Genomic DNA, 14,446 nt, shown 5'->3' with positions numbered 1-14,446 from the left:
GAAGTTTTAGGAAAGAATTTAAATAAGACCTTTGGCCATGAAGGGCTTTAAACTTGTGAGCATCTGAACAAACCGTCTCCTTCATGGCCCCCTCCAGAACTAGCTTGACGGTGATTTCTCCCACCTCTCAGTGCCCTTCCAAAACACCATCACCACCACCACCCTTCAGCTAAAGATCTAAGATACCAGCAGCTGCCTTGTCCGGGCATCATCCCACCTGTTCAGAATGAGCATTCAATTCTCTTCATTCAACAAATGGCTATTGGACATCCTTAATGTGCTGGAACCTGTGGGGGTTCTGAGGATTGAGAAAGAAAGAAAACCCACTTCCCTGACCTCCAAGAACTTATTCTTTGGTGGTGCCAAAGACAAACTGGCTCGGTCCCTTACCATTTTATTTCTTAAAAAATGCCCCAGTAGTGTCCCATAAAGCACTGGTACAGCTGCCAAAGCCAGAGAGGGTTGAAACATGGGCATTTGAGAGAGATCTCTCCTCTGTTTCTGTTACTGCTGGAGTGGGTTGCTTTGGGTGTGTCCCCTGTGATGTGATGGGGGCTGGGGCTACAGTACCAGTCTGGGCTCTTGCCACTCGGGCAAATCCCTGATCAGGCTTCAGAGGCTCTTAAGGATGTGAGGGAACACAGCACCTCATCCCAGGGCTACACTCAGCCAAGAAGTACCTTGCTCCTTACTGCTTCATAAACTGACCCTCACGGCCGTTCCCCAAGCACAAGCCCGCCCACAGGAGGATAAAACAGACGCAAATTCCAGGAGGGCTGCGTCACAGACCTCAAACCACGATTCCCCTTCAATACTTGTCTTGATTTTTGAGCCAGTCCACTTGGTCCATCTCTTTTCATTCTCTCAGTGATTTTATTCATTCGAAAAGGATTTATATTTGGAGCCAGTACAGTGTCGTGGTTAAAGGCAGGGACTCTGGGTTTTCAATCCCCACTCTGGATTTATTAACTATGTGGCCCTGGGCAAGTGAAATATCCTCTCTGTTTCTTCATCTATAAGAATGGGGAGAATAATAGTACATATCTATCTCGTAAGGATAATAATAGAGACTATCTTGCAAAGTTGTTGTGAGGATTAAATTAATGTATATGTAAAGGGCTTTGAATACTGCCTGGAAGATAGCAAGCACAAATGAGAGGTTCATAACAGAGGCTTTAAGTAAAACAGAGCTAAAGTAACTTGTGCAAAGCTCTGAGGGTACAGCAGTGAACAAAACAGGCGAGGTCCCTGCTATCATGAAACTTTTATTAAAGAAATAAAATAATTTCATGATGATTAATGCAATGAAGAAAATAAAACAAGATGAGGGGGTGAGATAGAGTCAGGGCACACTTCTCTGAGGAATGACATTCCAGGGACTCACAGCCCTTCCCTGTCACCGGCCTGTGTTCAGAGCCACCCTGGTTTACCTCAACACATTTCAATAATTCTGAATCTTGTTAGTGAAACTATTGGAGTCTCATTTCCTTTATTTAAGTAGGTCTCCAGACTCCTTATGCACATTTGCCTGCCTCTTGCCTGGTTTATTTCAAAGAAAAATATGTTTATTTCACAGAAAAATGTGTTCTGTATCATTGGACAATCTACTCCCACAAGTAACCAGAAAATTACAATACGGCAAAGGAAAATAAAGGGGGACGTGCTTTTCCATAGGAGGCACCTCACTGAGCTCGGGAGACAGGAGTAGAAAGAACAGCCTATGCAGAGGCTCAGATCCAAAGTGTACCCCAGTCCTCTTCTCAAACCAAGGAGAGGTTGCTGCTCGTTTTATTGGCAGCCTTCGCTCTATGAACTACTATAGTTTGAAAATATTGTTTACTTCCTGGGTGAAGGTGGAGGTAGCAGGCACTTCCAGGCTAATTCTAGGTGGTAGTACCCATGAGGAAGCCCAAATACTTCTGCTAGGACCTCTTGAGCACCTGGGTTTTCTGTATCTTCTACTAGGACACAGGGTAGAGGAGAAACACTCTCAGGGCTGCTGCTGGTCCATATAGCGTCTGTATTCATTTCCTAAGGGTGCCATAACTAAGTACCACAGACTGGGGGGCTTAAAACAACGGAAATTTATTCTCTTACAGCTCTGGAGGCTGGAAGTCCAAAATCAAGATGTTGGCAGAGTTGGTTCCTTCTAAAGACTTTGAAGAAGAATCTGTTTCATGCCTGTCTCCTAGCTTCTGGTGGCTGCCAGCAATCCTTTATATTCCTTGGCTTGTAGTTGCATCACTCCAATCTCTGCCTCCATCATCACCTAGCCTTCTTCCTTGCATCTCTTCTGTATCCGTGTCCCAATCTCCCTCTACTTTCTCTTATAAAGACACCAGTCTCCGCACCTTAATCCAGGATAGCCTCATCCTAACTTGATTACATCTGCGAAGACCCTGTTTCCAAATAGGCTCACATTCACAGGTACTAGGGATCAGGACTCTAATATATCTTTTAGGGGACACAATTCAACCCACTACAGCACCTAGGTGCAAATTGGAGACAGGTGCCCCCTCGGGAGGATGCTGCTCATGGCTTAGTGAGCAGATAGCACCTTTGTGTGAATTGCACAAAAGAACCCTTCCTCTCGGTGGAGACAGCTCCACGCCAGGACACAAAGCTTGGCACTTGGAGGCTAGGCTGGATTTCAACCCCCAATAAGCCCCCACTGCTCCCCTTGGCAGGACACGGCCTAGTCAATCGTATATACTGACCCTGCCTGCTCTGTACTCAGCTGGCTGCCTCAGGTCTGCCCCCGAATTCCTGCCCACTTTGTTCCTTTCACCCCCACATCCTGGAGGTAGAAATCATTTTAGCTCTCCTCTGTTCAGTTTTTGGAAGTCTTTTGTGGAATGATCTGATTCTGTATCTCCTGGGAAAAGCTGGCGTTTTTGCCTGGCCAGCACCCATTCTCTTTTCTGGAAACAGCACCCTAAGTTTCCTTTGGGGCAAACACTCCTCTCCCACTTGTAGTTCATCTGGTTTGAGTGGGACTGACCCCACCCTCCAAATCCAGAGACTGGCACAAGATCCAGGCTTAGCCAATCAGAACACCTCACCTCCTAGCTTGATGACTGATCCTGGAACAAGCACATGACTCTGGACTTTGGCCAAAACTTTTGAAGCAAAGGCACTGTCTTTCTGTGCAGATGTCTGCATTGGTGGGATAAGCTTGGAGCGGCCTTAGAATGAAGCCAACCTAGAGGAGAGTGAAACTGAGAGATAAAGAGAATCCTGATAATATAATTTAATCACCTGGTTCCAGCTGACTCCGAAGCAAGATCCATCCCTGGACTTTACAGTAACATGAGCTAACAAATTCCCCTCCCATCATGACCTCTTCCTTTTTCCTTTTTCTTGTGATCATTAAAAGTGGGTATATGTTACTCATAATCAAAAGAATCCTGACAGAATGCAATATCTGACACTTTTATCACCTCTGCTCTGCGTTTTCAAAGCTCTGCATCTTCTCTGGCCACCAGGGTCTCCATGCCTGAGTCCCGACAGCTGAGCAGGAGTTAACCAGGTTAAACAAAGGGGAAGCTTCCCCACCACGCTGTGGGGATGGGTGAAAAACTGGACTAAATACGCTACCTGCTTAGACTTGTTATACTTTTGGGTGGTGGGGAGTGGGTTCTGCCCCTTCCCAGAACTGCCAATTCTGTCCGCATTTTGATTCATTTTCCTGTGGGCTAAGCACTTTCTCTCCAGCTCAGCAGCCTCACTCCTCACAGGCTGTCCAGCAGGGTATCCTAACCCTCCATTGGGAGTTAATGCTGAGTTAAGTTGCTTGGAGGCGCACACTGCTCCTTGTGATTCTCTGCATCCTCTATGTCACCCAGCACAGGAGTAGGACCCAGAGGGTATCCAGAAGTTCAAGCTGGATGGCTGTCCGTGACCTCCTGCAGCCCCCATCCTCCCTCATTCACCTAGCCTTCCCTGACTGTTATAGTCCACTCTGATCTCCCCCCTTTTCTGAGTCATTCATGAACTATTGCCTTGTATTGTGGCTTTTGTTGCATTGGTGCTGGACCTGTTTTCTCAGTTCCTAACATTTCAGAAGGCAGCAGTCTCCTCCCGAAGTTCTTAGCACAAACTCAGGGAAGAGTCACTCCGTAAATGAGGCATCGTTCAGACAAACTTTAATGCACATACCATCATTGGCACTTCAATAAGGATAGGGACCACATTAAGAAAAGCCAGTTTGTAGCAATAACACATATCAACACAGAACAAAGAGACACCACAGATATTCACAAATGAGATCTTTCCTTTCATTACTGTGTATACCCTTATACACCCATATATCTCTTTATATTTATACAAACTACAACACTACATGACATTTTCTATTTCATATGTCACTGAGAAGAGGTGTCAGTATACAGAAGAATAAAAAGAATATAGAAGAATAAAAAAGCATGAAAACATCTGCTTAGCTGGACTCTGATGGGGAGAGACATGAGGGTTATTCTTCCTCTCTCTGCTCAGTCCTATAGAGGCCTAATTCTAATTTTTCCTAATTGCGCCTCCTCAGGCATTCTGCTCAGCCTGTTATGGTACATCTTCTAGGCTGGCATGAGACCAGCTCTATCCCTGGTTGAATAAATTAGAAATTGGGGGAATTGAAGATGGTGTGCAAATTGAGTAAGGTGACATTTCTGTGTGTGACTGCAGAGACCATCTGCCCCTGGCCCCGTGATATGAAGAAGGCCTCTGGTGCTCAACCCTGCTCCAAAGTTTAATTTTATTGAGGGTGTGGGGGAGGTGTTTGTCTCCTTTCTCTCCCACAAGCAGAGAATAAGCCAGATGTAGACCCAACCGATACTTTTCTCTTCAGCTCTCCCCGACCCCCGGTAGGCAAAGTTCAGGATGAGGACTGCCCACTCTTGGGGGCAGACCCTACTTTGTTCTGAGACCAACCAAGCCTTTTGTTACCTTCTCTGTGTAGTCTTGGCCTGGTTGCTTCACTGATGCAGGCCTCAGTTTTCCTCCTCTGAGTACTGGGCATAATAAAACCCATAGCACAGGGTTGTGTCAAAGATCATTGGGACTTCGATGAGAAAGTGCTTTGGGAACTGTGATGCGCCAAACATATGATGGATGACCTTTTTTATGGTATTCTAATCATAGTGCATATGGATTCTACTGTCTGCACCTCCTGGGCTCCAATCCCATCACAGCTCCCTGCTCTGTTCTTCCAGTCCCAGCATGCACTGGATGATTCTCTTTGGCTGCTCTTAGCCTCCAAAATTTCTCTGAAGGCAACTAAATCTCTGGGTGTAAGGCATGTTGGCCCTGATATTTCCATGTGAGGTTAGGTTCCTGGGATCAAAACGTCAGGGGAGTGTGGAGAGGAGGTGGAGAGAGGAGGGACCCTTGGAAATGGCTCCAGGAGGGGTATGCTCACTTTCACTTTAGGCTGAATGCCGCCTACCCCAGCCCCTCACAATGGCTCCGTCTTATATGTCCACAACATCCCACAATTTCTAAAATGCTCTTTTATTTGACTCTCAGAACTATTTTGTGAAGTAGACAAGATTATTAATCTCATTTTATAAATGAACATATGCTTGTCCAAGGTCACACAGTTAGTATGTTAGAGAGGCAGGACTCAAACACAGGTCTCCGGAATCCTGGTTTTCTGAGCATTGGAGGGCACCTCTAAGAAAGGCTCCAGAACACTCTAAACCCTCATTTTTGGCTTATCCCTCACTCTTGGAGGCTAGTTTCTGGGGAGAAGGAGGAAGTACATGAAGTATCATTCCGTCAGGTGTCTGGCAGCAGCCAGTCCAGTAAGTTCAGGCAACAGAGCCATTCAAGGCCATTTTCCTGGACTCTCCTCCCTTGTTCCTGACAAGATTCTACCTTGATCCACTTTCCAAGTCCAGGCTCCATCTCCTACTTACAACCCCCCTTTCTATTGCTCTTTTGCTCATGGTGTTTACCCTGGGTCTCTGCAGTCTCTGTTCTTAGTGCCTTTACAAACATCTTGGATTGGATTTGCCTCCCTGGTTCTGCCTGATTGGGATGCCCTTCCATAGTACAAGAGTCAACACCTCATGTTCAAGACCTATTGTGTGTCAGGCACTGCACTAAGGGCTTCACACCTGTTCTCACATTTATTCTTCTCAACAACCTCTTGAGGTAAATATTATTTTTCTGTATATAAATGAAGTAACTGAGGATCTGAGAGTAATTTGCTCAAAGTCAGACAACTAGCTAGCGATGAAGAAACAAGAATTGAACTCGGATCTGTTGGACTTCAAGCCCTACGCTCTTAAGCACGCCATACTATCTTCTCAGTCCTCATCCTGTGGTCTGATGCTTGTAGGGATTGGAAGATAGTTCAGCACGTGCAAATCTCTCAGCCCTTTAGTTTCAAGGCTTCCAGCTGCATGGCAGAGGTTGTCCTCAGAAAGATCTTGCCCGGTTGAGCCTGGCACATGCTTAGTGCTCTATAAATTAAGTCATCCTTGAAGCGGAATATGTTTCTGGCTCTTAAACATGGCTGCCTGGTCTCTCTTCTCAAACACATGGGTCTGTGTTCCCTTCTCAACCAGTATCCTCATTTTTGTTTATCCTCTTCCTCTTGTTCCCCATTAGGAACCTCTGGCCTGGGCCAGGCAGTCATGGACCATCCAGATGCACTTAATTGCTAAGATGCTTTCTGGCAGCCTCAGAAAGCAGGGCCTCCAGCCTGGCTTAGTGATGAGGGGATCACACAGACTTGGCGGTTTTCATTGTACCCAAGAAGAAAGGAGGCTTTCATAGTGAAGGGATTCCTGCTAAAATCCTGTTTGCCTCTTACAGCTCTTACAGAAAATGGGCATAAAATCACAGAGCATTACTGTCAAGAGAGCTGCAGAAACCATCTGATCTAAGCTCCTGAAGCCCAGAGATAGGGAGTGATTTAACCAAGTTTGCACAGCCTATTATCTTTATCCCAGTCCATTGGTAAACCCCATGCAGAGATGCATTAGAATCTCAAGGGAGCTGGGAATCCTAATCACACCCCTCAGGGACTTGCTGATTTACTTTGCCTGACATTAGTATTTCTATGACTTGATTTTATACCAAGCAAAGGAAACTTTTCTTTTATTGATGACTCCCAGAGACCTCCTATTTGGGTATTTGATATTTGACCACTTCAAAATGATAGGACAGAAACAGGCAAAAGCAAATGCCACACAACTCAGTCTAATCAATGGTATTCTCTTAAGATGGTGGGTGTTGCCAAGTTGGCAGAGAAATAGGAACAGATGTGGAGAAATCGCTGCAGTGGTGTTAGCTGTTTTGTCTAGCTTCTGAGTAGCTGGGAAGCCAGACCCTGTGTGGACCAGTGACCTAATCATAGGAAACTTTGCTTGTGCTGTCATCAGCATTCCTGGAGAACTGCTTCTCACCTTACGAAATCCCTCTTCCTCATGCATTCAGGTACAAGGTGTGAGAATGGTGAAGAGAGTAGGCTTTGTCCCAGATTATACAAAGCCTTGATCAGAAAGTCCATGAAGCAGGATGTTCTGAAAGACTTGGTTTAAAAATTAGAATTACTGCACTTTGAAGCAGTAAGAAAATTGAGAACCAAAGAGGGAAGAAGACATTTTTGGTTGCAAGTGATAAGAACCTAACCCCAATGAGCAAAACTGAATAAGGGCTTTATTAGAAACAAATACTGAGGTATCTGGCAGAATCAAAGGAAGAGGTGACCAGCCAAACCTCAAGAAGCCAGAACCCGGGTCGGGAAAGCCACAGGACACACCCCCTCATCTTGCCTCTCTGCTTCTCTCTGCATGGTGGACTTGTTTTCTCTTACTACAGATCAGCATTCTACACCTGGCTTGAGGATAAGCCATCACAGTTTTAGAGCACACATCCTCACATATTTGCTACTCAAAAGGAAAGAAAATAGCTGTAGTTAAAAAAAAAAATCCTGGGCCAACCCCACAGCTGAGAGGTTAAGTTCCCGCGCTCCGCTTCAGCGGCCTGGGGTTTCTCCAGTTCGGATCCTGGGCTCGGACATGGCACTGCTCATCAGGCCACGCTGAGGCGGTGTCCCACACAGTACAACCAGAGGCACCCACAACTAGAATATACAGCTATGTTATGGGGGACTTTGGGAAGAAGAAGAAGAAGAAAAAAGAGAGACTGGCAACAGATGTTAGGTCAGGTGGCAACCCAAAAAAGAAAAATCCTAGGGAAGGATTCTGATTGGCCCCACTTGATCACAAGCCCCCTTTACCAACAGTCTTCACTGGAATCACCTGGGTTGGAAGTGGTAGTAGTACTACAAAAGAAGAGGTTGCTATTTCCTGAAGAAACGTGGGGAAATGTGACAGCTGGCTGTTACAGGAAATGATTTGCCAGAGATCCTACAGCAAGTTAGGGTCAGATTCAGGGCTAGAAACAGAAAAAATAAAATAATAATTAAGAATAATGGAAGTCTCTGGATTCTTTTCATGTGTGGTATTGAAGTAAACCTCAGTGTTACTGAGCTGTTCATTCATTTATATTTTTAAAAGATTGCTATTGTGTGGGGCTTGCCCCGTGGCCGAGTGGTTAAGTTCGCACGCTCCGCTGCAGGCAGCCCAGTGTTTCGTGGGTTCGAATCCTGGGCACGGACATGGCACCGCTCATCAAACCATGCTGAGGCAGCGTCCCACATGCCACAACTAGAAGGACCCACAATGAAGAATATACAACTATGTACCGGGGGGCTTTGGGGAGAAAAAGGAAAAAAATAAAATCTTTAAAAAAAAAAAAAGATTGCTATTGTGTGGAGGATGGACTGTAGGGGAGCAAGTGCGGAGTAGGGAAACTGGTTAGGAGCTCTGTGTAGCCCTGTAGGGTAGAAACAGTGGTGGCCTGGGCCAAGGTCAAGGCAACGGAAATGGAGAAAAGTGGGCAGACTTGAGATATATTTTTGAAGTAGAATCATAGGACTTGCTGCTGGATTAGATGTAGACCTAAAAAAAGAGAGAAAAATAAGAAATTAAGAATGACACCTAGGAGCTGGCCCTGTGGTGGAGTGGTTAAGTTCACACGTTCCGCTTTGCGGCCCAGGGTTTTGCTGGTTCAGATCCTGGGCATGGACCTAGCACCACTCATCAGGCCATGCTGACTCAGCATCCCACATGGCAGAACTAGAAGGACCTACAACTAGAATATACAACTATGTACCGGGGAGCTTTGGGTAGAAGAAAAAGAAGAAAAAAAAGGATTGGCAACAGATGTTAGCTCAGGTGCCAATCTTAAAAAAAAAAAAAAAAAGAATGACACCTAGGTTTCTGTGAAGACTGGAGTTGAAATAAATTTGGGACAGAATCAAGAGTTCCAATGTGGACATGTTAAGTCTGAGACATGGAGATTTCTAGTAGGCACTAGGGTATGCATGTCATGACCAAAGACTTGGCATCTAAAGCCTCAAGACTAGATGAGGTCTCCAAGGAAGAGAGAACAGCTAGAGCAGAGGACTCAAGTGTTCTGTGAGCCATCTTTTCTATATTTAGTTAATCTTGCTGCTGGGTTTCTGACCAAGAACTTCAGGAGGGAATCACAACTATTACTATGGTGAACCTCATGGAACGAAAAGCCAGACTCAGCCCCCAAGAAGTAGCGAAGAAGTAACCAAATGGACTATTAAGCATCAAAACATCTCCATCTAGATATATCTTGATTCCTCCAAAGTAGACCCTTTGGACAACTAAACAAATGATGAGACTGCCCTGCTCTAAACCATTTTGACATTTGTCTTTGGGAATATCTTCAGAACCAGGTTTTGAGACCCAGGGAAATTTACCAAACTTAGTTTCAGATGACTTAGGATTGCTTCTTTTGGTAGATTGAAAAAATGGCCACAATATTTTACAGTTCCTCCCATCAGGAGATGGCATCTATTTCTCCACCCCTTAAAATTGGGTGTGGCCATGTGACTTGCGTTAGTCAGTGGGACGTTAGCAAACAGAGGCTGGAAAAGTGCTTCTGCGTTGGAGCTTGCCTTCTCTTGCTGCTGGGAAAACTTTCACCACCACATGAACAAGTCTGCGAAAGCTTCTGGAGGATGAGACCACATGGAGAGAGGCCTCAACCACTCCACTCATCTCAACTGGGCCCCCAGACATGTGAATGAAGCCATTTTAAACCATCCAGCCTCAGCCAGAACTACCCACTCAACCCGCAGAATCATGAGATATAATAAATGTTTGCAGCTTTAAGTCACTGAGTTTTGCAGTGGTTTGTTACATCCCCCAGAGGACAACAATTAACTCTGAAGCAGGCAGTCTAAAGATGTTTCACAGGTACAGATATTCTTTCTCTCACCCTTACTCTTTTTGGAGGATTTATGTTTGATCAACCATCAAAGCTTTGAACTAAAAGATTAAAGCTTAATTCAGGAATGTAAAGCAATGGCCAGTGCGTAGTGAAGGTGTTAGGGGGCAGTGGAGTCTTCCCAGGACCCTGAGACAGCTCCACAAAGGCAACTCAGGTTTCTCAGTTATGTGTTCTCATAGAAAGATGTAGCTTTCCTTCAGAGCACTTTGTAATTATATTTGGGTGATTACTTTATAATATCTGACTAAATCACAAGCTACTAGACTATAAGCTTTATCAAAGCAAGGACTGTGTCTCATTTGCCACCAATTGTGTCCTGGCACATACTAGACACTACCTTGTTGAATGAATGAATTTGAATTTTGCCTACTTCAAATAAGGGATATAGGGCTTCAAAAACATCACTTAACAGTATTTGTATCTCATGGGCCATCTCTTGCATGCATTCCCAGTCACAGGCTCCAGCTCTGGCAGGTAATCAAGTGCAGGTTCGGGATGGGGAATCTGAAATTGATGAGATCCGAGGATACTGATTGCTGTAATTCCTTCCCCTTATCCTAAACTGTTGGCAAACAAACATCCCTTAAAACACCCTAGGAAACTTGATGCCCAAGCAAGGAGCTTTGGGGCAGGAGCAGGTGGTGTGAGTTGGAGAGTGAGGTCTGGAGGATGTTCATATAATCCTGTGGACATTACAAGGTTGCAGTCACAAAGCAATCGTGAAACCAATGTCCCAACTGAGGTTATCAAATTAACTCTGAGAATCCTTGGGAGTCTGTCACTACTACCATCCTATATACTCTTCACCTGAGAAACAATATGAAGAGGAAAACTGAAAAAGCATGAGTCAGACAGAGGTTGGTTCAAATGATCCTAGTGGATGACTTATGCATGTTAACTTTTCCAAGGCTACTTTTTCTTGCCTGCCAAATTGGGATGATACTATCTTATAAACACACTTCCATGGCAGGCAGGGATCATTTGTTTTCATCCATATTTATCGAATGTTTAATAGTGCCAGGCCAGTAGTAGATATAGAACAGACGAATTTGTTCCTAGAGGTGATCCAAGACCTAGTCCTGGCTCTGTCACAAATGGCCCCAGCACTTAAGGTGACCTTAGGAAATTTCCTCTCCCTTCCTGGTCCTCAAGCTTTCTTTTTGCAAAATGAGGAGGCTGGACAAGATTTTCTCTTAGCTCCATTCCATATCTAATATTTAACAAGTCTGTGGCCGCTCAGTACATTCTACCCCATTGCTGCTCCTAGAAGTTAACAATGCTACAGACTAAGGAGACGATAAGTCATGAATCACTTTGTGTTTACAGATACACATACATTTAAAACAGATTCTGTAAATTGCTACAATACTGTATTGCACTTTTGCCCTACTTTTACCTCTTTAGAGGTCAAGAGTTTTTTAATCTTCTTTTATTTGGATTGTTAAGCAAGATGAAAACTGGGACAAATTGCCACTAACACACATTATGCAGCTTGAACTGTGGGGGCTAACTGCACTATTACCGTGATTGATGAGCATTGCACTGCAATCAGCTGCAAGCTGCTGCCTTCCACTCAGCAGAAACGAGGTCACGGAGCAGAGCTGCTGAACTGCCATCTAACAAGCAGGGCTGTTTCTTGCCCAGTAGAAAAGCTTGCCACTATTACATTTAGCTCTTGATTCCATCTGCTGAGAAGATGCCTGCTCCTTTGAACTGGCTCCTGAGTTTTAAAGAATTTGACAGTTTTTAAGTGAAAATTTCAATCTTTGCTTGGACACCCAGTAGGAGAGAAAAGATTATTTGATATATGTATTGAATATCCAGGGATCATGAGGAGCTGAGTCTGAAATCCCACTATGAGGGTAGATGGATGTTACTGCTCAGAAAAATAGCAACTATCTCCGACCTGTATGGGACTTCGTAGTATAAAAAGCACATCCAGAACCACTGCCTTGTGATGGGACCTCATCCTTCCAGGTCAGAGAAGTTAATTAAGTGGCTCCCCAAAAACATTGCTGGAGCAGAAAGGCTGCTCAGAGCACTGCCTGAGAGCTAGAGAAGGATTGTCTGACAGAGGCAGATACACGGAAAGCCAGAACTTGGGCCTGAGAAACACTGGACATTTTTTGCTCGGGCCTGTGGACCTAGTTGCCTCAGAGACTGACTTCTTTCCAGGAGCCTTAGACATCCATCACCTCAGATTAGTCTGAATAGTAGAGCAATTTGTTAATAGGTTAGAGACTTGTCTTTTCTCCAGTGGACTTGGAATCTAATGGCCTTGGGATTAAATCCTAACATGGCTCTACCGCTTGCTAGCTGTGTGATCTTGGCCAACTCTCTTAACCTCTTTGGATCACCGTTTATCTATAAGAAATGTAGTGCAGAATGTGGTGAAGAGCACAGACCTTAGAGCCGACTGCCTGGGTCTAAACCTCAGCTCTCCCATTTATCATTATGTGACCTTATGCAAGCTAGAGGACCTCTCTGTTCCTTGGTTGCCTCCTCTTTAGATGAGGTTGATTATAGTGCCTCCCTCACAAAGGTGTTGGGAAGATAAATGAGTTAATACATGTAAAGTGCTTGGAACAATGCCTAGTACCGAGTAAACATGACATCAGTGTTAGCTACAATGACGTTGGGGTGATAATCCTCATCTTTTGGGTTTATTTTGGAGATCAACTGAAATGATGGTGAAAAAAAGAGTCTCAGAGTTAGTCATGCCAGAAGGGACCTTAAAGATTACAAATAACCCCCCTCGTTTTATAGGTGGGAAATCAAGAGTCAGGGATGGGGAATAAGTGGTCCGCAGTCACACTTGGATTAAGGGGAGAGTCGAGGTCTCCTGATTCCAAGTCAAAGCTCCATCCTCTGCATTCCATCAAAGAAAGCATCATCTCCACAGGGCTGACTCTGGAGGGTCCTTTTATGTTCTCATTGGACCTGTTCCATTTGAAACAGAGAGAAAACTTGGGGGAGACTCTCCTCCCTCCCCCATGTTAGTGCAGAGGGAGGCTGGGGATTCAGGCCAGGGCTGGGAGGAAAGATTTTTAGAAATCATTGCTAGTGCTGTGTCATTATGTCAGCAAAACATCAAACATGTACTGTGTCCAAACAAGCTAGAATCATGAGCTAATCCATTTAGTTTGTTTCTGGCTTCAGATGGTTTTTGGTTTTTGTTTCTGTTTTTTCTTCAGGTATTTAATTAACTGGCTTCCACCAGGAGTAGTTTCACACCTGCTCTTTGCTAGAAACTAAGGTTTCACTCCCAGGAGAGTGAGGTTAGGATGGGACCTCTGAGTTCAGTTTTCCCAATTTTTTCAGGGTCGTGCCCCCTTAGATTTATTCTGCTTCAAATCATGTTTCCCAGTTGGACTACTCAGCAGTGAGTGAAAGATGGGCTGGAGGAAAGGGCAAGAGGGGAGGAGGCCCTACAAAGAATTCCTATGAGGAACTAGAACTATTTGACTTAGAGAAAGTGCAGATACCAGCGGTCATGATTTTGTTCTTAAATCATCTAAGGGTGTCACAGGGCAGAAGGAGCAGAAATTGTGGGGTTTCTGACAACACAGCTGGTACAAATGGAGTGGAAAGAGGAAGAAGAATTTCCAGGAGGCAGGTTTCAACTTAAAGCAAGGAAAACTTTCTGATTATGAGAGCTGCCCAAAGATGGTGCGGATGCTGAGCTCCCATCCCTGCCTAGAAGGTATGCTTTAGAAGAGGGATTTGGTTGTGAGGCCTGACAGCCACTTGTCAGAGATATGAAGATTGGAATTGATTAGTTGGACTAGGGAAAATTTGGGATCCCATCACTTCTAAATTTTTCAGATTCTAGGAGTCTAAGAACCAAAGACCAATTTTATGGAGTTCCCACAGTTAAGAACCAGCTGAAAAGCAGGAAAATCAGAAATTCATGACCCGTTTCTTTATCTTGCCTGTGTTTCTCTTTTTGTCTTTCTTGAGCTCACTCGCTTGCTCTTTCATTTGGCAGGAATCTTTGACATTTGGCAAGGGATAAGCTTTTTCTTTTAAGAGTGTTTCTGACTCAGTCTTTGCTCCTTCAGCATCATTAGAGAGGCTGAGCTCCCTGGAGATTAGCTCTGGCCTGTCACCA

General features: G+C 44.7%; 1 protein-coding gene across 1 annotated transcript in view; it reads right to left on the bottom strand.

The window, feature by feature from the left end:
• Window positions 1-4,123: 4,123 nt before the first annotated feature.
• The window catches only part of RAB3B (RAB3B, member RAS oncogene family), a 68,204-nt gene continuing 57,881 nt past the window's right edge, over window positions 4,124-14,446 (bottom strand). Inside the window, exon 6 of the mRNA XM_070259979.1 lies at window positions 4,124-8,969. The gene's annotated coding sequence lies outside the window, so the exon portion shown is untranslated. The remainder of the gene's footprint in view (window positions 8,970-14,446) is intronic.

This window comes from Equus caballus, chromosome 2 (genome assembly GCF_041296265.1).
Source record: "Equus caballus isolate H_3958 breed thoroughbred chromosome 2, TB-T2T, whole genome shotgun sequence".
Taxonomy (NCBI): domain Eukaryota; kingdom Metazoa; phylum Chordata; class Mammalia; order Perissodactyla; family Equidae; genus Equus; species Equus caballus.
This window is presented reverse-complemented; position numbering and strand designations above follow the sequence as displayed.